Genomic DNA, 22,940 nt, shown 5'->3' on the forward strand with positions numbered 1-22,940 from the left:
TAGTTTGAGTTTAAGTTGTAAATAAATATATAAAATATGAGACCAAGATATAAGTGCAGACTCCTATTCTCTTTCTTCAAAGAAGTTCAGACATTTATATCTACTAAGTCATGCAAGCTCAATTGTACAAGGTTCTTATGTAGCATTTTCAAAACATAGATTAGTAAGAAAAATAATAAATCTCACAATTTACTGTAACTTTCAGAGAATTTTAGACTCTTAAAATTATAACTTTGTAAAGAATTTTGTAACAGTCAAAGCTCAGTTGCTTTTATTTAATTACTTTTTATTTTGAGGTAATTATAGATTCACTACTGTTGTAAGAGATAACACAGAGAGATCCCGTATGTACACTCTTTACCAGTTTGGCCCAGTGATGACATCTTATGAAACCACAGTATCGTAGCACAGCCAGAGTGCTGACATTCAGTTAGGCTGAGAAGCACGTCCGTCACCACAGCGATTCCTCTGGTTGCGCTTTTATAGCCACACTCACTTACTTTCCTCTCCCATCAGTCTCTTCCTTAACTGCTGGCAAACCTTAATCTGTTTTCCGTTTCTATTATTTCATCATTTCAAAAAAGTTTTTAAAATGAAATCACATTCCTTTTGGGATATGACCTGTGGGATTGGCATTTTTCACTTAACACAATTCTCTGGAGCCTCATCCCAATTGCTGTATGTACCAGTAATTTGTTCCTTTTTATTGTTGGGTAGTAGTCCAATGTGTGGTGGTTCTATAGTTTGTTTATTCACCCACTGGAGGACATCAAGATTATTTTCAGTTTTTGCCTATTGTCACTAAAGCTGCTATAAGCATTTGTGTACAGATTTTGCTGACAATATACTTTTTATTTCTTAGGGGTAAATGCCCAGGAATACAATTGTAGGTCCTATGGCAGTTGCATGTTTAGTTTTTTAAGGAAACTGCCAGACTGTTCTCCAGAGTGGTTGTACAATTTTCGATTCCCACTAGCAATGTTTGAGTGATCCAGTTTCTTCATATCCTGAAAGCATTTGGTGTTTTCACTATTTTTTTGTTTTAGCCATTCTGATAGTTGTGTAGTACTGTCTAACTGTGGTTTTAATTATTTCCGTAGTGGTTAACGGTGTTGAACATTTTTTCATAAGCTTATTTGCCATTCTTCTATCCTCTTTAGTGAGATGTCTATTTGTGACTTTTGCCTATTTTCTAATTGGATTGTTTGTCCTTTTTTACTGTAGTTTTGCGAGTTCTATATATATTCTAGATACTAGTCCTTTGCCAGGTATGTGGTTTGCGGATACTTTCTGCTGCGCTGTAGCTAGTCTTTTTATCTTCTTAATATGGGCTTTTACAGAGCAAAGTTTTTATTTTTTTATGAAGTCCAATTCATCAATTTTTCCTTTTATGGATTGAGCTTTTCAGTGTTAAGTTTAAGAACTCTTTGCCTAGCTGTAGATTTCCAAATATTTTCTCCTATTTTTTTCTAAAATTTTTATAGTTTTACATTTTATATAAAGTTGTAATCCAGTTCTTAGTTAATTTTGCTGTAAGATGTGAGGTTTAGGTCAAGGTTCATTTTTTTGCCTGTGGATGTCCAGTTGCTCCTTTACCATTTCTTGAAAAGACTGTCCTTCCTCCAATAAGTTGGTTTTACATTTTTTTCAAATATTGTTTGGGCATATTTGTATAGGTCTATTTCTGTGTTCTCTATTCTGTTTCACTGATCAGTGTCCTGTTTCTTCACTAATACCTGTAGCTGTATTTACGTCTTGAAATCAAATAGAGTCATTTCTCCCACTTGGTTTCAATGAAAATTGTTTCAGCTACCCAAGTTCTTTGCCTTTCAATATAAATTTTAGAATAATTTTATATCCAGAAGAAATCATGCTGAAATTTTGAAAGGAATTTTAATAAACTCGTATGTAAACTTGGGAAGAATTGACATCTCTATTATGTTGAGTCTTCCAATCTGTGAACATATTTCTCTGTTTATTTAGATCTTTGATTTCTTTCATCAACATTATGTAGTCTTCAGCATAAAATTGTTGTTTGTGTTTTGTATTTTTTTTTCAACTTTATTTTAGATTCATGAGGTACATGTGCAGATTCATTACATGGGTAAATTTTATGTCACTGGGGTTTGATGTGCAAATGATTTAGCCACTCAAGTAGTGAGCACAGTACCCAATAGGTAGTTTTTTGACCTTTATCCACCTCCCACTCTCCCCGCTAAAGTAGGTTCTGTTGTCTGTTATTCTCATCTTTGTGTCCATATGTACTGAGTACTTAGCTCCCATCTGTAAGTGAGAATATGCAGTATTTGGTTTTCTGTTCCAGTGTTAATTTGCTTAGGATAATGACCTCCATTTGCATCCATGTTGCTTCAAGGGACATGAATTTTTTATGTCTGGCTAGTATTCCACGGTATATATTTACCACATTTTCTTTATCCAGTCCACGCTTGATGGGCATCTAGGTTGTTTCCATGTCTTTGCTATTGTGACTAGTGCTACGATGAACATATGAGTTTGTGTGTCTTTTTGGTAGAATGATTTATATTCCTTTGAGTATATATCCAGTAATAAGATTCTTAGGTCAAATGGTAGTTGCATTTTAAGTTCACTGAAAAATCTTGAAACTGCTTTCCATAATGGCTGAATTAATTTACAGTACCACCAAGAATGTTTAAGCATGCCCTTTTCTGTAACTTCACCAACATCTGCTATTTTTTGACTTTAATTATGGCCATTCTGACTGGTATGAGATGGTATCTCATTGTGGCTTTTATTTGCATTTCTCTAATGATTACTGATATTGAGCATTTTTTCATATGCTTGTTGGCCATGTGTATATCTTCTTTTCAGAAGTGTCTGTGTCCGCTGCTCATTTTTAAATGGGTTTGTTTGTTTTTTGCCTGTTTTTTTTTCTTACAGATTCTAGCCATTAAGACTTTTGTCAGATGCATAGCTTACAAATATTTACTCTCATTCTGTAGGTTGTTTACTCTGCTGATACTCTGCAGTAGCTCTTTAGTTTTTCTTCTAGGGTTTTTATACTTTTGGATCTTACTTTTAAGTCTTTAATCCATTTTCAGTTTATTTTTTAATATGGTGAAAGGAAGAGGTTCAGTTTCAATCTTCTGCATATGGCTAGCCAGTTATCCCAGCACCACTCACTGAATAGGGAGCTTTTTCTCCATTGCTTGTTATTATTAGGTTGTCATACTATATTTTTAAGTTCAATGTTCGTATGTTTATTGCTAGTATATAGAAATATAATTGATTTCTGTATGTTCATTTTGTATTTTGTGACCTTGCTGAACGTTACCTATTAGTTATAAAAGTGTTTTTGTAGATTCCTTGGGATTTTCTATGTAGACAGTCATGTTATCTGTAAGTATCAAAAGTTGTGTTTTTTTTTTTTTTTCTGATTAGTATGCTTTTCTTTCTTTTTTTTTTTTTTTTAAATTTCTTGCTTTATTGCACTGGCTAGAACTTCTAGCACTATTTTGTATAAGAGTAGATGACTTTATTTTTCATGTTATGGGGAGTGTATTCAATATTTCATCATTAAGAATGAGGTTAAATAGGTTTTTATGAATATTCTTTATCAAGTTTTTTTATGGATATTCTTTTTCAAGTTCTTTATCAAGTATTTTTCTGCATTTCCTGAGATGATCATCTGTTTTTTGTTATTAGAAAAAAAAATGATGGGTTATACTGGTTGACTTTCAAATTTTGAACCAGCCTTTCCTCAATGGCATAAATCCCACTTTGCCGTAGTGTATAATCTTTTTATATTTTGATGAATTGTACTTGCTAATGTTTTGTGAGGAAATTTTGCATCTATATTCATAAAGAATATTCATCTGTAGTTTTGGTTTTTTGTACTCCTGTCTTTGTCTGGTTTGGGTATCACTAATATTAGCTTCATAAAATGAAGAACTCTGAAGTATTTTTTTTCTCTTTTATTTTCTAGAAGAGATTTTGTAGAATTACTGTTAATTCTTTAAATGTTTAATAGATTTCTCCAATGAAACCATCTGGGCCAGGAGATTTATCTTTTGGAATTTTTAAAATTATGAATTCAATTTTCTTAATAGGTAAAGAGCTATTCAAATGACCTATTTTATATAGAGTAAATTTTGGTAGTTTTTGCTTTTAGCAATGTTGGACCATTTCTTCTAAGTTGTCAAATTTACATATATTGAATTTTTTGTAGTATTTCCTTATTCTTTTGATGTCGGCAAGGTCTGTAGTGATAATCTCTGTTTTGTAATCTATACTGGTAGTTCGTTTGTTCTCTCTCTTTTAAGAACCAACCCTGTTTCATTGATGTTTAAAAATTGTTCTGTTTTCAATTTCCTTGGTTTTTGTTGTTTTTATGATTTCATTCCTTCTGCTTGTTTTGGGTTTGTTTTGCTTTTTCTATGTTTTCCACATGAAAGCATAGGTTACTGATCTGAGACTTTTCCTCTTTTCTAATGTGCGCACTTAGTGTTAACAAACTTCTCTCTCAGCATTACTTTAGCTGTGTTCCACAAATTTTTATATTTTGTATTTTCATTCTTTGACCCATGCAGAATTTAGAAGTGTTAGTTTCTAAGTATTGGGAGTTTTACCGTTATCTTTTTGTTGATTCCTAGTTTGATTCCATGGTTTTAAGAAAACACCGTGTATGATTTCAACGTTTTGAAATTTTTTGAGGTTTGTTTCATGGCCCAAGATGTGGTCTGTCTTGTTATGTGTAAAGTAGCCCTATGAAAAGAATATGTATTCTGCTGTTGTTGGGTATTTCATTCCATAAATGTCAACTAGGTCAAATTGATTGGTGGTATTATTGAGTTTTTCTGTATTCTTTCTGATTTTCTGTTTAGTAATTCTGTCAATTTTTGAGATAGGGTTGCTAAAATCTCTAAGCACAAGTATGGATATGTTTGTCTTTTCAGTTCTGTTAGTTTTTGCTTCAAGTTTTTGCAGTTCAGTTATTTGTTGTATGCCCATTTAGGATTGCTATGTTGTCATTTTGGTGAAACATATTTCTCATTATATAATGTTATTATCTGTCTCTGGTAATTTTGTTTGCTGCAAAGTCTACCTTATCTGACATTAATATAACCACACTTGCCTTCCCTTGATTAATGTTTGCATGATATATCTTTTTGCACTATTTTACTTTCAACTTGCCTATATTATTCTGTTTAAATTTGGCTGTAGACAGCATATAGTTGAGTCACGTCTTTAATCCACTTTGCCAATCTGTGTCTTTTAATGTCTTTAGACCATTTACATTTAATTATTGATGTTTAGTTGTTAGTCTATTTTATTTGTTGTTTTCTGTTTGTTCTGCTTTTTTTATTTCTTGCTTTACATTTTTCTGCCATCCTGTGGATTACCTGAGCAGTTTTCATAGTTTTATTTGTTTTTGAATATATCTTTTTGTATAGCTATTTTTTAGTGATTGCTTCAGGTAATATATGTACATAGCCTCACAGTTGACTGGTGTCTTCATTCACCGGTTCCAGTGAAGTAGAGAAACTCTGCTTTTCTTTACATCTCTTGTGGACCGCCCGATTCTGTCGCTGAACGGGGCACCACTATGTAACCTGCACGGACCTGGGGGACGAAACAAAGCCCGGCAAACGTGGGAATAAAAGACAAGAGACGAAAGAGTATATTTGGAAGAAGGGGTCAGGGGGTACCTTGCGTCTAGTGGATAAGGGCCCTGAGCTTTACACCGTCTTCCATATTTATTAGGCAAAAGAGATAGTGAGAAGGGGGATGGAAGAAGGGGTCAGCTGCCTGGTCCAGAGTAGGCTTGCAAGAATGCAGTCTTTGAACAACATGCTGTAGATGTCACAGTAGATAACCTCAGCACCAGGGAGTGATGGCCTCCAGCAAACCTTCTGTCAGCAGGAGCAGTCGTGAGTTTGCCCACATCCTGCCTTCATGAAAAACAGTTTGTTGTTTGATCGTATAGCCTCCAGAGGAATGCTGAGTTGGTCACGTCCCACGAGCCTTCGGCTCCCTGCAATTTCTTTTTCTTCTTTTTGTAATTGTCTTAAATATCTCCTTTATGTACATCTAGAACCACATTAGACGATACTAATATTTTCATTTCAAATTTCAAACATAATTTAAACTCAAGAGGAGAAGCAAAGCCTATCTACCAGTATTTTTGCTTGCTTTTGCTCCTTTTTCCTTTCTGATGTTCCAAGATTCCCTCTTTTATTATTTCTCCTTTGTTCAGAGAACTTTATTTACCCATTCCATTAGAGTAGATCTACTGGTTGCTAATTATCTTAGTTTCTCTTCTTCTCAGAATGTTTTGATTCCTTCATTCCTGAAGAATATCTTTATTGGGTATAGGATTCTGGATTGACAGTTCTTTTCTTTCCACCCTTAAATAATACTGGGCCTCTTTTGTCTGGCATCCATGGTTTCTGATGCTGTCAATCACAATTTCTCTCCCATGGCTAAGGTGTAAAATTTTGACTGATGCTTTCAATATTTTTTTTTGTTTTTGCCATTAGCTTTCAGTAATTTAATTATGATATATCTTTTCATGGATTTATTTGAGTTTATCCTGTGTGGAGTTTGCTCAGCTTCTTGACTCTGTGGGCTTATTGTGTCTTACCAAATATGGGAGCTTTTAGTCATTATTTCCTCAATTACCTTTTCAGCCTCACCTTCTTTCTCCTCTCCTTCCAGGTCCGTAGTGACACAAATATTGGATCTTTTCTTATAGTCCAGTAGGTCCTTGAAGCTCTGTTTACATTTATTTTTCAGTTTAATTTCTCTCTATTGTTCAGATAGGGTAATTTTTATTGTTCTATCTTTCCATGCACTGTTTCTTTCCTCTGTTCTTTTCATTCTGCTGTTGAACTTATCATTGAGCTATTTATTTTAATTCTTCAGTTCTAAAATTTTTATTTTTATGATATATATATATATATACCATGAAATACTACTCAGAAAATAATGAACTATGAAAAATAAATACTGTCTTTTGCAGCAACTTAGATCAAACTGGAGGCCATTATTCTACAGGAAGTAACTCAGGAATGGAAAATCAAATAATACATGTTGTCACTTACAAGTGGGAGCTAAGCTTTAGGTGTACAAAGGCTTACAAACTAGTATCACAAACATTGGAGGCTCAGAATAGGCAAGGTTAGAAGGAGGGTGAAGGATGAAAAACCACCTGTTGGGTACAATGTGTACTATTTGGGTGATGGATATTCTAAAATCTCAGACTCTCCACCACTCTATAATTCATCCTGTAACCAAAAAGCATGTGTACTCTGTATTAGGATGTTCTCGCACTGCTATAAAGAAATATGTGAGGCTGGGTAGTTTATAGGAATAGGGGTTTAATTGGCTAATGGTTCTGCAGGCTATATAGGAAGCATGGTGGCATCTGCTTCTAGGGAGGTCTCAGGAAGCTTACTATTATGGCAGAAGGTAGAGGGGGAGCTGGCACATTGCGGCTCCTGGCTGGACCAGGAGCAAGAGAGATAGAGGGGTCGCAGGTGTCATACACTTTTAAATGACCAGATCTCACAATATCTCACTAACTATCATGAAGACAGCATCAGGCCATGAGGGAACTGCCCCCATCATTCAAAAACTTCCCACCAGGCCCCACCTTCAGCACTGGGAATTACAATTCAACATGAGATTTGGGCAGGGAAAAATGTATATCCAAACTATATCATTCTGCCCCAGACCCTCCCAAATCTCATGTCTCTCTCACATTGCAAAATACAATCATGCCTTCCCAATAGTCCCCTAAAGTCTTAACTTATTCCAGCATTAATTCAAAAGTTTAAGGTTCAAAATCTCATCTGAGTCTCATCTGAACAAGGCAAGTCAAAAGGAAGTAATGTACTTCCAAGATAGAATGGAGCTATAGGCATTGGGTAAACATTCCCATTCCACAAGGCAGGAACCAGCCAAAAGAAAGGGGTTACAGGCCTCATACAGGTTTAAAACCCAGCAGGAAAGTCATGAAATCTTAAAGCTCCAAAATAATCTCCGTTGACTCCTTGTCCCACACCCAGGTTACAATGATGGAAGGGGTGAGCTCCTGAGGCCTTGGGCAGCTCTTCCCCTGTGCCTTTCCAGAGTTCAGCTCCTGCAGCTGCTCTCACTGGCTGTTGAGTGCCTGTGGCTTTTCCATGCTCAGGGTGCAAGCAGATGGTGGATCTACCATTCTCACATCTGGAGTTTGGCCACCTGCTTCTCACAGCTCCACTAGGCAATGCTCCAGTGGGGACTCTAGGGGTTCCATCCCCACATTTCCTCTAGGCACTGCCTTAGTAGAGGTTCTCCATGGGGGCTCTTCTCCTACAGCAGGCTTCTGTCTGGACACCCAGGCTTTTCTGTAGGTCCTCTGAAATCTATGTAGACAGTACCAAACCTCATTCACTCTTATGCTCTGTGCACTCACAGGCTTAACACCATGTGGAAGCTGCCAAAGGCTGTGGTGGCTTACCCACTTTGGATTGGTTGCACAAGCAGTATCTGTGACTTTTTGAGCCACAGCTGGAGCCAGAGCAGCCAGAATGTGGGGAGCACTGTCCTGAGGTTGTGCAGGCTTTGGGAACCTTGCCCTGGCCACCCAAACAATTCTTCACTCCTAGGCCTTTGGTCTTGTAATAGGAGGGACTGCTGAGAAGAGCTCTGAAATGCCTTCAAGACCTTTTCCCCAGAGTCTTGGATATTAGCACTTGGATCCCTTTTAGTTATGCAAATATCTAACAAGTAGTTGTTCCATAGCGTGCTTGAATTCTTCTCCCCCAGAAAGCTTTTTCTTTCTCTGCCACATGGCCAGGCTGCAAATTTTCTAAACTTTTATGCTCTGCTCCCCCTTTAAAGCTCCAGCTTAAAGTCATTCCTTTGCTCTTGCATCTGGGCATAGATTGTTAGAACAGCAGCCAGGCCACTTTTTAAGTGCTTTGTGGCTTAGAAATTTCTTCTACCAGATACCCTAAGTCATTGCTCTGTAGTGCAAACTTCCACAGATCCCTAGGGCATTTTAATAGAATGCAGCCAAGCTTCACCAAGGCATAACACATGTGACCTTTTCTCCAGTTTCGAGTAAGTTTCTCATGTCCATCTGAGGCTGGACTTCATTGTCCATATCACTATCAGCATTTTGGTCACAACCATTTAACCCGTCTCTAAGAAATTCCAAACTTTTTCTCATCTTCTTGTCTTTTTTGGAGACCTCCACACTTTTTCTAACCTCTGCTATTACCCAGTTCCAAAGCTGGCTCCACATTTTCAGGTGTTTTTAAAGCAATGCCCCACTCCTTGGTAGCAGTTTTCTATATTAGGCTGTTCTCGCCTTGCTATAATGAAATGACTGATACTGGGTAATTTAAAAAGAAAAGAGGTTTAATTGGCTCATGGTTCTGCAGGCTTTAGAGGAAGCATGATGCTGGCATTTGCTTAGCTTCTATGGAGTCCTCAGGGAGCTTACAATCATGTTGGAAGGCAAAGAGGGAGCAGGTACCTCACATGGCAAAAGCAGGAGCAAGTGAAAGGGGGTAGGAGGGGGCACACACTTAAATGACCACATCTCACAAGAACTCACTTATTATTGAAAAGACAGAACCAAGCCAAGAGAGATTTGCCCCCATGACCCAAACACCACCCACCAAACCCTACCCTAAGCATCGGAGATTACAATTCAGTATGAGATTTGGGTGGGGACAAATATCCAAACTATATTACACTCCTAAAGCTATTGAAATAAAAAATAAAAATAAAATTTTAATTGGGTTCTTTCTATGTTCTGTTTCTTTGCTGAGACTCATTTTTCATTTGTTTGAAGTATGTTCATAATTGCTCGTTGAAGCATTTTTATCCTGGCTGCTTTCAAATTATTGTCAGCTAATTCTGTTGTCTCTGACATCTTGGTTTTGGCATCAGTTGATTGTCTTACACAATTTGACACCTTCTGGGTTCTTGGTATGACAAGTGATTTTCATTTGAATCCTTGACATTTTTTGTATTACATTATGAAAGTCTGGATCTTCTCTAAGTTCTCTGACATTCCTGCAGGAAGATAAAAGATGGGGTAGGTGGCCATCACCTTGTTGAGGTAGAAGTCATAGTTTCCCCTTGGCCTCTGTTGATACTCAAGCTGGGTGGAGGAGCTCCTTGTTACTGCTGGGTAAGGGTGGGAATTCTAGTTTCCCATTTGGTCTCCGCTGACACTGTGGTATATGGGGCTGGTCTTCTTACCACTGGCCAATTATGAAAGTTGTAATCTCCACTAGGCTTACTCTGACACCACCCCAGTGGGGAGGGGGCACACATCTTGTTGCTGCTAGGTGGGGGTACAAGCCCAGGCTCCTCAGTCTTCACTGATACTGCTGCAGAGAGGGCCTTGTAACCAGTTAGTGGGGATGAAAGTCCTGGCTCCCTGTTTCGCTTTCCCTGATTCCACCCCAGTGGGAGTGTTGGGATACCTGGTTACAGCCTTCAGAGGGCAAAAGTCCAGGTTCCTCTCGACCTTGACTGGCATGATGGGAATGGGGTCGCTTTTTTATTTTGTGCTGTTTGGCTGGAATGGAGGTATTATTGTCTGTTTTCTGTCTTTCTAGGTTGCCTAGTCCTTTGACTAGACAAAGCAGTATTTTGGGGGCTTTTTTGGTCTTTGTCTGTTTGTGTACTGGATTGCCAGCTACATAAGCTCCAAGTCTGGGGATTATGAAGTGAAAAGAAAACCCTGGGAACTTCCCACTGTGTTGGTGTTCTTTCTTGGGTCTTGAGGTCTGTTGCTGGTCTGCCACCTTCTCTCCATTTTTCAGTTATCTTATGTTTATTTTATATATAATGCCCATGGTTTTTGGTTATACCTAGCAGAAAAAATAGAGACATCTCTGTTGTTTCACAAGTGGCAGTTACTTTTTAATTGCCAAATTATTTGTTCATCTTTATAACTAAGTTTGGATATGATCGTATCATTTGCCAGACAGCTGCTGTTCCCATTCTTTTTAAATTTTATATGATTCCTGATAGTTTGATATTTAACTATTTGTATATGTATTTTTAATATAATCACTCCTGTGTCTTTTTTGCACATAACCCCAAGCTGAAAATTTTTTAGCTGAAGTCCCAGTTAGCAGATTTTTGAAAACATTTCTACAGAAGACGTAAGTTAGTGTGTACATATATGGTTCAGGCGTATGCAAAGGGAAAAGTAATAATAAATGTTTTCTCATGGTATATGACTGCTCTTAGAAAAGTAACATACATGCAGTAGATGTGTCATGACTAGTTATACCAGCTCTTCTTCACCTATGATTTTGTGTATTAAATTATTCCTAAGTGGTTTCCTAAATAACTATAGAGATTTGAGTGACTCATTTTGCTTTTTAAAGTGCCTTGAGTAACATTAGGAAATAAATTATTCCTATTACTGTTTCTTTTTTGTTGGTGCCATGTGGTGTGAGGAGACAGTGTGAGAGAATCAGACCAGGTTTGAATCTTTCTGGTTACTCTATATAAATTACACTTGAACTAGTTGTTAATTTTAACCTGTGTAGCAGTGAAGGCCATTGCTTAATTCATAGAAGTGATTTTTAAGGTGGATTGGGGTATCTTATAACTGGCATTTTTAAAATATAGGGCCTTGTTTCTAGTCTCAAATTACAATATTTTACTAAACTCAAATACTGTTCTTCACTAATTGAGTAGATGAGAGAATGGTCATTTTGATTAAGTGCATCTTTCAACAAAATTGTTAAAGGATTTCTACTTTTGGCAGAATCTGAAAACCGATTTATCTAGAATGAAAGACAGTGGAACAGGAATTGAATGTTGACACTCAGCCTGTATGTTGGGGTGGGGTGCGGGTGGTTTGATAATGATATATGCTAATGACTTGCTAATCTGGAACAAATGAAGTGTTGGTTTAAAATACCTAATAAAGCTTATCTGTAAAACACTTTATCTTTGTGCTTTACATTTGCACTGTGTAAAAGGCTAAAAAGTGATTGTAATAAAATTCTTCCTGCCTTTTTGATACTGATTGTTATTATCTCAAATTGTAACTTGCAGGGTGCTGGCGTAGAAATATATCCTGGGAGTAAGTTCGGGTTCCCTGAGTGAGAATGGACCTGCCGTTGCAGGGAAGCGCCCCTCATTAAGCTGAGCATCGGCCAAGACACTTGCTTTCTAAAGGTTGGAATGATTTCACCTAAGAAATTATGCTTTATTACATTCCCATGTTGGGTCCTATTGTTTTCTGACTTTGAAAGGCTTAAGTAGTATATAAATTCTAATAATATCAGTAGCTAATGATTGAAAGTCTTTTGCAAGAATGCTTTGTTGCCTATAGATCTGCAGAAATGACAGAGGAATGCTGCATCACACTGTGCTACAGCATGTGAATCAGCATAGCTTTTCTGCTTTATTTTTAGAGTAGTGTGAAAAAAGCCAAGATTTTTTAAGCAGGCAGTGTTGAAAAGACAGTTCCTTGAAACATTTGTTTGCAGTGTCACAGGTCTTCTTAGATGAGCATTATGACATTCCCAAAATATCCTTGGTGAGTAATATCATAAAATGAAGGTTATGGTGTTTTCTTGGTGAAAGCTACAGTTTAACCTGCAAGAAAGTGCCCAAGATGAAACTGAAGGTATGCGATATTTAGGAATTTTAGATAGAAAAATCAGACCTAAGTTACTTTTTTTTTCAGCATTATAATCCAACTAAGGATCTGAGTCTTCCTGCTGTTTTTTTTGTTTGTTTGTTTGTTTGTTTGTTTTTTTTAAGATTGCCAGAATATGTTTGGGCATGGAGAAAGAGAAGTTTTGGTAAAGCTATAACATTATAGAATCTGAGGGAGAAAGGAACTTTCAAAGTCAACTAGTTCTACTGTTCGTTCAAAACCTTGACATTGTGGTTTCTGTGGTCCTGCAGTTCCCTTCTTACCGTGGCTGGCTTTCTATAAACGTATAGAATGAGGATGGGTGTGTGATAGCAGTGGTGGCTCCGGCTGGCATCTGTTGAGGTTGGAGGTGGGGAAATCCATGTGCCAGGTTGAGGGCTGTGTTTACTGGAGCCAATAGTGGAGTTTTCCTCCATTTTTTATTGGTAGAAGGAAATGCCTCCCTGTCATCTGCCTTTCTTGGCAGCAAAGCTGAGCTAACTCCCTGGATATTTGTGAACTCCAAAGCGATGGCATAGATCTCAGTCTACTAAATCTCAGTCATAGAGAAGAATTAAGCATTGACCGAGTTAAGGAAAGTTTAAAGCAGTTTCAAGAGTACTCCTTGTCATCCTTCAGGGTCCACTCCTGAAGAGCAAGTTCTTTATTTCTTCACAGGTCTGAAGGGTGAAGTCAAGGTGTCAGTTGCACAGTGCTCTGGTTTGAAAGCTCAGCTGGGGCTGGATGCAGTGGCTCACGCCTGTAATCCCAGCACTTTGGGAGGCTGAGTCGAGCGGATCACCTGAGGTTGGGAGTTTGAGACCAGCCTGACCAACATGGAGAAACACCATCTCTACTAAAAATACAAAATTAGCCAATGTGGTGGCGCATGCCTGTAATCCCAGCTACTCGTGAGGCTGAGGCAAGAGAATCGCTTGAACCCGGGAGGCAGAGGTTGCAGTGAGCCGAGATTGTGCCATTGCACTCCAGCCTGGGCAACAAGAATGAAACTCCATCTCAAAAAAAAAAAAAAAAAGAAAAAGAAAAAAAAAGAAAAGCTCAGTTGGAAGAACCTACTTCCAAATACATTCATGTTATTCATCAACAGAAATTCATTTCTGTAGGTTGTAGGACTGAGGTCTCTGTTTTCTTGTTGGCTATTTGCTGGGGCTCGCACTTAGCTTCTAGGGGCTGCCCTCAGATTCTTGCCACATGGTCCCCTCTATCTCAGCAGAAGAGAACCTCCCTCAAGGCAAACCTTTCATGCTTTGAATCTCGCTGACTTCCTCTTTTCCTCTTTTGCAACCAACTGGAGAAAACTGATTAGGAACCTTAATTACATTGCAAATTGCAGTGCAAAGTCCTTTTGCCATTTAATCGTCATGAAAATAATACCAGAGGGCTGGGATCATGGGGCTCATCTAGAGTTTGCTGCTAGATTGGGAGTTAAAGGAAAGTAGCACTGTCTTACCAATCTGCATCCTAGTTCCTAACACAATGCTTAACAGATAGTAAATATCCAATAAATATCTGTTGAGTGGGGAAGATTCTGGGATGAAAAGGGTAGACAAATAGTTCAAAATTTGTGATCCTGTGTGAAGATCAGGAAACCCTGGCATAAAGAGCAAGACAGTCACTCATTGAGATTCTTTTTTTTTTCTTTTTATTATTATTATTATTATTATGCTTTAAGTTCTAGGGTACATGTGCACAACGTGAAGGTTTGTTACATCTGTATACATGTGCCATGTTGGTGTGCTGCACCCATTAACTCCTCATTTACGTAAGGTATATCTCCTAATGCTATCCCTCCCCGTCCCCCCACCCCACAACAGGCCCCGGTGTGTGACGTTCCCCTTCCTGTGTCCAAGTGTTCTCATTGTTCAATTGCCACCTATGAGTGAGAACATGGGATGTTTGGTTTTTTGTCGTTGTGATAGTTTGCTGAGAATGATGGTTTCCAGCTTCACCCATGTCCCTACAAAGGACATGAACTCATGCTTTTTTATGGTTGCATAGTATTCCATGGTGTATATGTGCCACAGTTTCTTAATCCAGTCTATCATTGATGGACATTTGGGTTGGTTCCAAGTCTTTGCTATGGTGAATAGTGCCACAATAAACGTGTGCATGTGTCTTTATAGCAGCCTGATTTATAATCCTTTGGGTATATACCCAGTAATGGGATGGCTGGGTCAAATGATATTTCTAGTTCTAGATCCTTGAGGAATCGCCACACTTACTTCCACAATGGTTGAACTAGTTTAGAGTCCCACCAACAGTGTAAAAGTGTTCCTATTTCTCCACATCCTCTCCAGCACCTGTTGTTTCCTGACTTTTTAATGATTGCCATTCTAACTGGTGTGAGATGATATCTCATTGTGGTTTTGATTTGCATTTCTCTGATGGCCAGTGATGATGAGCACTTATTCATGTGTCTGTTGGCTGCATAAATGTCTTCTTTTGAGAAGTGTCTGTTCATATCCTTCGCCCACTTTTTGATGGGGTTGTTTGTTTTTTTTCTTGTAAATTTGTTTGAGTTCTTTGTAGATTCTGGATATTAGCCCTTTGTCAGATGGATAGATTGCAAAAATTTTCTCACATTCTGTAGGGTTGCCTGTTCACTCTGATGGTAGTTTCTTTTGCTGTGAAGAAGCTCTTTAGTTTAATTAGACCCCATTTGTCAATTTTGGCTTTTGTTGCCATTGCTTTTGGTGTTTTAGACATGAAGTCCTTGCCCATGCCTATGTCCTGAATGGTATTGCCTAGGTTTTCTTCTGGGGTTTTTATGGTTTTATGTCTAACATTTAAGTCTTTAATCCATCTCAAATTAATTTTTGTATAAGGTGTAAGGAAGGGATCCAGTTTCAGCCTTCTACATATTGCTTGCCAGTTTTGCCAGCACCATTTATTAAATAGGGAATCCCTTCCCTATTTCTTGTTTTTGTCAGGTTTGTCAAAGATCAGATGTTTGTAGATGTGTGGTATTATTTCTGAGGGCTCTATTCTGTTCCATTGGTCTATATCTCTGTTTTGGTACCAGTACCATGCTGTTTTGGTTACTGTAGACTTTTAGTATAGTTTGAAGTCAGGTAGTGTGATGCCTCCAGCTTTGTTCTTTTGGCTTAGGATTGTCTTAGCAATGCAGGCTCTTTTTTGGTTCCATATGAACTTTTACCACTCCTATTCAACATAGTGTTGGAAGTTCTGGCCAGGGCAATCAGGCAGGAGAAAGAAAGAAAGGGTATTCAATTAGGGAAGAAGGAAGTCAAATTGTCCCTGTTTGCAGATGTGACATGATTGTATCTTTAGAAAACCTCATCGTCTCAGCCCAAAATCTCCTTAAGCTGATAAGCAACTTCAGCAAAGTCTCAGGATACAAAATCAATGTGCAAAAATCACAAGCATTCTTATACAGCAATAACAGACAAACAGAGAGCCAAATCATGAGTGAACTCCCATTCACAATTGCTTCAAAGAGAATAAAATACCTAGGAATCCAACTTACAAGGGATGTGAAGGACCTCTTCAAGGAGAACTACAAGCCACTGCTCAACAAAATAAAAGAGGACACAAACAAATGGAAGAACATTCCATGCTCATGGATAGGAAGAATCAATATTGTGAAAATGGTCATACTGCCCAAAGTAATTTATAGATTCAATGCCATCCCCATCAAGCTACCAATGACTTTCTTCACAGAATTGGAAAAAACTACTCATTGAGATTCTTATGGCAAGGAATTTGTAAACTCCAGTTAGATGACAGCAGGAATACTTGGCAGAAAACACTTGAAAGCTCTAACAAACTGTGTAGAAATATGTATGTTTTAGTTGGGCTAGCTTGTATACTGAACTTTGTCATAGTTTGTTTATCCAGAAAATAAAGCACTTAAAATTCAGACAAGTAGAAAGGCAGATGTAGCTGAAAGAGTAGATCCAGAGGAGCTGATGCAATGTGCACCTGCTAAAATGGAGCTTTATGCAAGATCTGACCTTTCTGAGCAAGTTGAGGGAAATTGTAAATGAACTGGTTTCTGCCTTTACACAAAAAGGCCAGATGAAGAAGAAAAGGTTAAGTGAACTGGGGATCATGCAAGCTGATGACAACATAATGTCACAAGTGATGTTTGTTGGAATTATGGGGATCTAGTTCAAGTGGAATGAGAAAGAGTGTTTTGGCACATTTCTTTTCTGATCACAATGATATTAGATAGCAAAATACTATATTTTTCACATGCTGCCCCAAGAATCACTGTTGCCATTGTAGTTTGCTTTATGTCTGTATTTTATATTTGATTATTCTACTGGGCTTGAGTGTAGATTTATTTCTGTTAGCAGGTGTTGTGCATCAAACACTCCTTCTTTATAAGAAAGATTGTAAAAACATATAACAGAAAATATTTGGAGATTTCTTATCTGAAAGCTTCGCTTTCTTAAACATATAGTTCTCTTGTAATAAGCCCATTTGTAACTCTCTAGTGTAATTATACTTTAATCTGGCGCTTCAAAGAGGAGGAAGAAAGGAAAAGAATGCAGGAAGAGTGCACAAAATGCAGTAAGTGTCTCATGTACAGCGTTTTTCTCAGAGTGTCTTCTTATCCCAATTACAGTGAGTCCAATTTCCACCCTAGATTTGCATAATAGTTGTCCTAAAATAAAAGCTTTTATGATTGGAAAGTTATCTGCCTAATCAGACTTATTATTGAGAATCTGAATGGGACGCATTTTCATGTTGAACTGTGTAATCATCAAAACAGCAATAGATAACACAGCAGGTCTGAAAAAGAGATGAAATGTGTTCTTCAGAGCTACCGTGTACACAGAGCATTTTTACTATCGCTGAATGAGAATGATTAAAAAGAAGGTATTTTTCCTTTATTGTAACAGTGTTCTGATCATATTTTTTCACAGTCAGAATGATTACCTATACAGCCTGTATCAGCTTTGTGTTTTTGGTATCATATTGTTGAGACATAGCTTTTAAAAATATGTATTAAAAAAGTATATGTAACATTAATATGCCTAATGATTAAGATTATAGTGATGAAATAATAAAATCAAATCTTGTTATTTTTTCAAACCCATTATGGACCATAGTGCCAGTGTAGCATATGTGATTATCTTAAGAACCCGCAGTATTTTATCTTTTGGGTGTTTCAGAAAGAGTATTGCTTTTTTTCCCCTAAGTGTGGTTATGTTTGTTTCTTAAATTTGAAAAAAAAAACTCTTATTTTTAAGATGCTACTAAATGTAGAAGGATATATGTTAGATTTATTGTTTGATCATTGAAAGGTTTCTTTTTTACTTCTTTTTAAAAATCCTGTTGCAAAGAGTTTTAAAATGTAATACTGATTAATTCTACATCAGCTTCAGCCAAATATTGATTTAAAAACCATTTATTCTTTTTTCTTTTTCCCTCTAGATATGATGCCTCAGGATAAAGCCATTTATTCATCCTAACGAATCATGTTGGTTTTTCAATTGAATTTTCACTTTATCTTGGAGTTTAGATTTTGTGTATTATTTTGTACCTTTCTAGAGTGTCAAGACAATACACAGATAGGTCAGTGAAGTTAATACCATCCTTGTTCCTGTTTATAGCATGATAGTTTTTCAGAGTTTATTTTGATTTTAGTTTAAATCTAAGCTAATATTAATTTTTGTTCACGTTATTAGTTATTAGTGAATAGGCCTTATGTGTTCTTAAGTTACAGAGAGTAGATTTTTTTCTCAGTCATGGGGAGTCACACATCTCAGCATTGTGTAGGGAGTACTGAGAGCACCCTGGAGTGGTATGGATTTGGCATTTTAGGTGAAAACACTGATGTGGAAAAAGGATAGTCTTCTGTGTTGATTGAGTTACCCTGTGTCCTGTCCTTCTGGTCTTCTCTTAGTGTAACCTGAATATGACAGGTAGCAAAATTCTGTACGTTAATTGACTACATTTGAGCTTCACAAGTATCACCTTTCCTAGGTTTCTTATTCTGTCATTGCAACATAGATGTAAACATGAATATGTTTTTAAAAACTGCCCAGAGATCATTTGACCTCAAGTATATCCCCCTTTCCTGGAGTTATAGAAGGATGTTGAAATATTTATTTTCTGGATTTGGCTTTCCAGAGGGAGATGAAGAAAGTTATATATCAAACACTGATGACCTCATGGGAGCAATACCACTTTTGTGTCTTTATAATTCAGTTTGCTGCTGCTATTTCTTCTCCTTTCTAGGAAAAATATTCCATGGGCTTCTTTAGAAATTAAGGTGATTGATGACTGGGCTTTGATGCAAATTTTATGCATGATGTTTTATTTTATTGTGTGATATTTAAAAATGTGTATAAATAATATTTTTCAAGGTCTTTATGTGTTAGTGTTAAAGTGAATATTCTCCTCTTTTGCCAGCTCTCACTATTAACAGAAAAATATATATCTTTTAAAAACATCAAACCAGGCATAATATAATAATGCTCTGAAAATTGCTATTGCTGTTTTCCCTTAAAACCTTGTGGAAAATTGTGTCTGTACATACAATCCACCTCATCCCTGTGTATTCGTGTTCTACTCCATTGCCAGAGTTCTTTCAGTTATAAGTGACAGAAACTCAGCTCAATCAGGCCTTATGAGGGTCGGTCCTGGAACTGGGAAGTCTGAGGACAAGAGCTGATTTTAGGCATGGTTGGTGGATCCATCTTTTTAGTTCTGCCTTTTCTGGTGTGGCTGTCACTCTCAGGTTGGCTTTGTTCGATGTGGTGCCAAAGATGGCCCCAGTTTTTATGGACTCGGAGAGAGAGACTCCTTTCTTCTAGCATCTGCTTGGGTCTGGCCATGTTTTCTGCTTGTTTTTTGACCACTCACTATACAACCAGAGAAATGGAGTCATCTGTTCCCATTAAATCACGTTTCTATCCTGATAGAGAGCGGGTAGAGCCTCGTGAATGATGCCTTCCAGGTGATGGAAGGGCAGTTTCTAGGGGAAAGGGGGTGGTTCTGTTGCTAGAAGAAGGTGGAAGAACTGCTTTGCAGGCAAAAACTATGATGTCTGCTGTGGATGGATGAGTCATTACTTAACCTATTCCCTGGTATTGATGGGTATTCAAATTTCCAGTTTTTCATTATTATAAATAGATACATAAAAAGGATTCAAAATGCAACACTTTGTGTCTTCTTTAAGATAGTCTATGTTTAGATTATTGGATGAAGACTTTTTGGGTTGAGGGCTGTGGATTTAAAATTTTGATAGCTTTTGCCAGAGTGTCTTGAACAACAGAGCACTGGTTTATACTCCTACCCACAGTATATGGGAGTGACAGTTTGACATACTTTCATAACACTGAATATTAGCAATTTTAAAAAATGCTTCTCTGATGAATGAAAAAACATTGTAATTTGTATTTATTTGATTACTGTTATTTGATTTGATTATCTCATCATTTACTATATTTTCACAGGTTTATTTTACTGAAAATTGTCAGTTCATCTTTTGCCTGTTCTATTGGATTTGAGTTTTTAAATTGATTTATAGGTATTGTATACAGTGTGGCTTTTAATCGTTTAGTATTTAAACAAATGCATCATATATATATAAGTATATATATAAGTAGCCTATACTCATATTTATAGAAATGTTTATACTTTGAAGTATGAAGTATCTCTTGGGCTGTCTGAGCTTGTGAACTTGGTTTATGGTATTTTATTTAAGTTTTAATTGTAGTCAGATCTACTCTTCTGGGTCTTGTGACTTGTTTACATAGGCCTTATCTATCACAAGATTTAAAAATTTAATATTATCTTCTAGTGACTTTATAATCTTGTTTAAATTTACCTTTGTATTCCATCTGTAATTTGATTTTGTGTACTGCATGATATGGAACTATTTTTCTCTAAATGCCTCAGGAGTTCTCATGATACTGTCTATTGAAGAGTTGATTATTTTCCCATTTACTGGGAATAATACTAAATTCCCATGTGTGCCTACTGTTAACCCTGTGGCCTAAATACTCCCAACCAGTATTTTAGTTAAATGTATATTCTGATACAAGGACCCAAAGCACTAGCACCCTACCAAATTTGACCAGAAGGACTATTTCTCGGACATCCTGAATGTAGCAAGTTGTTTTTCCTACTAATGACTAGGGGAAAATGTAGTCTCACTCTTACTCCATTCTTATTTCTAAAGGCTTCCTGGCTATTTTTGTTTTAAATCAGCTTATATCATCTTTTTTGATACAATAAAAAAAATCGCCAATTTTAAGTGATTCTGTGGGTCTTGACAAATATATGCAGTTGTGTAACTATCACAATCATAATATTGAATGTTTGTATCACCTCCAAAAGTCCCCTCATTTTCTTTTGCAGGCAAGTTCCTCTGCCCATACTTCGACCTGGCAACCATTGATGTGCTTTCTGTCACTATAGTTTTGCCTCTTCTTGAATTACATAGAAAAGAAATGAGTCAGTATATAGTCTTTGCTGTTGCTCTTACATTTTGCATAATGCCCTTAAAATGAATTCATGTGTTGTTCCCTGTATCAGTATTTTGTTTCTTTCTATTTGTCTGTTCATTTACCAGTTGATGGACCACTTGGGTTGTTCATGCTCTTTGGTTATCATGGATAAAGTTGCTAAGAATATTTGGTCAACAATTTTTGGCTGAATATATATTTCATTTCTCTTGGGGTAAATACCTATGAGATTGCTGGGCTATATAGTAAGTGCACCTTTATTTCATTGTAAAGTTTCAAATTGTTTTCCAAAGTGGCTGTCCCATTTTGTAGTCTTACCAGCCGTGCCTGAGAATTTTAGTTGCTCCTCATCTTTGTCAGCACTTGCTATTTTCCATCTCTTAAATATTCAGTGTTCTGTGGATGTGTCGTGGTAGTTCATTTTGGTTTTAATTTGGATTTCTCTTATTAATGATGTTTAGATGTTTAATATATTTTCATATGCATATTTGCCATTTATATCTCTGGTAAAGTGTCTATTTAAATCTTTTGCCTTCTTTTTATATTGTCGCCAAATCGGGTTGTCTTGAGTCATATATATATATATATTTTTTGGGCAGCGAGGGAAAAATAATACTTTATCAAATGTGTGTTTTGCAGATATTTTCCTTCTGTCTGTGGCTTGTTTTTTTTTATTTTTTTAGCAGTGTCTTTTGAGGAGCAGAAGTTTAAATTTTGATCCAGTCTAATTTATCAATATTTTTTCGCTGGTTTATACTTATGCCTTATCTGAAAAATCTTTTTTCTTTGTCTGACTTCTTTTGGAATGAGAGTTTAAAAATTTTTTTTGAGGAATTCATTTTATTTCTACTATTGGCTTATCAGCTCTACCTTTATTTATTTATTTATTTATTTATTTGTTTATTTTTTTGAGATGGAGTCTCACTGTGTCACCCAGGCTGGAGTGCAGTAGCGCAATCTCGGCTCACTGCAACCTCTCCCCCCTGGTTTCAAGTGATTCTCCTGCCTCATCGTCCCAAGCAAGTGGGACTACAGGCAGGTGCCACCATGCCCAGCTAATTTTTGTATTTTTAGTAGAGACAGAGTTTTACTACGTTGACCAGGCTTATCTTGAACTCCTGACCTCAGGTGATCCACCCTCCTTGGCCTCCAGAAGTGCTGGGATTACAGGCGTGAGCCACCATGCCTGGCCCAGCTCTACCTCTTTTTTATTTAAAAAAAAAAAAAAAAAAAAAAAAAAAGAGGTGTACTCTAGTGCAGTAGTTCTCAATTGCAGTCAGGTTTCTCTCTCACCCCCAGGATGTTTGTCAGTGTCTGGAGACATATTTGATTGTCACTACTGGGGATGAGTGTTCATGGCATCTATTGGGTAGAGGCCAGGGGTCCCACTAAACACCTTACAGTGCACAGGACAACCCCCACAACAAGGGATTATCTGGCTCAAAATGTCAGTAGCGCCAAGGTAGAGAAATTTTATTCTAGGACAGGGCTTAGCAACTTTTTCTGTAAAGAACCAGGTAGCAAATATTTTAGATTTTGTGTGACGTAGATGATTTCATATTTCCTTTCCCTCCCACCTCTTCCAAAATGTAAAAACCATTCTTAGCTTCTGAACTATTCAAAAATAACAGGCTGGATTTAGCCTGTGCCAGAGTTTGCCGACCCCTGCTTCAGGGTTTACAACATGCACCTACTACCTGCAAATAATATTTTATCCCTTTCTGTGTCAGGTCCATTTCCCACCTATCGTTTGGCTGTTGTCATACATTGTACTCTTTACATATGTTTATAAACTTCTCAAGATGTTGTTGTTATTTTTGTTTGAA

General features: G+C 37.0%; 1 pseudogene; it reads left to right on the forward strand.

The window, feature by feature from the left end:
* Positions 1 to 16,846, forward strand: part of LOC100586436 — a 42,593-nt pseudogene extending 25,747 nt beyond the window's left edge.
* Positions 16,847 to 22,940: the final 6,094 nt, after the last annotated feature.

Source organism: Nomascus leucogenys, chromosome 10 (genome assembly GCF_006542625.1).
Source record: "Nomascus leucogenys isolate Asia chromosome 10, Asia_NLE_v1, whole genome shotgun sequence".
Lineage (NCBI taxonomy): Eukaryota > Metazoa > Chordata > Mammalia > Primates > Hylobatidae > Nomascus > Nomascus leucogenys.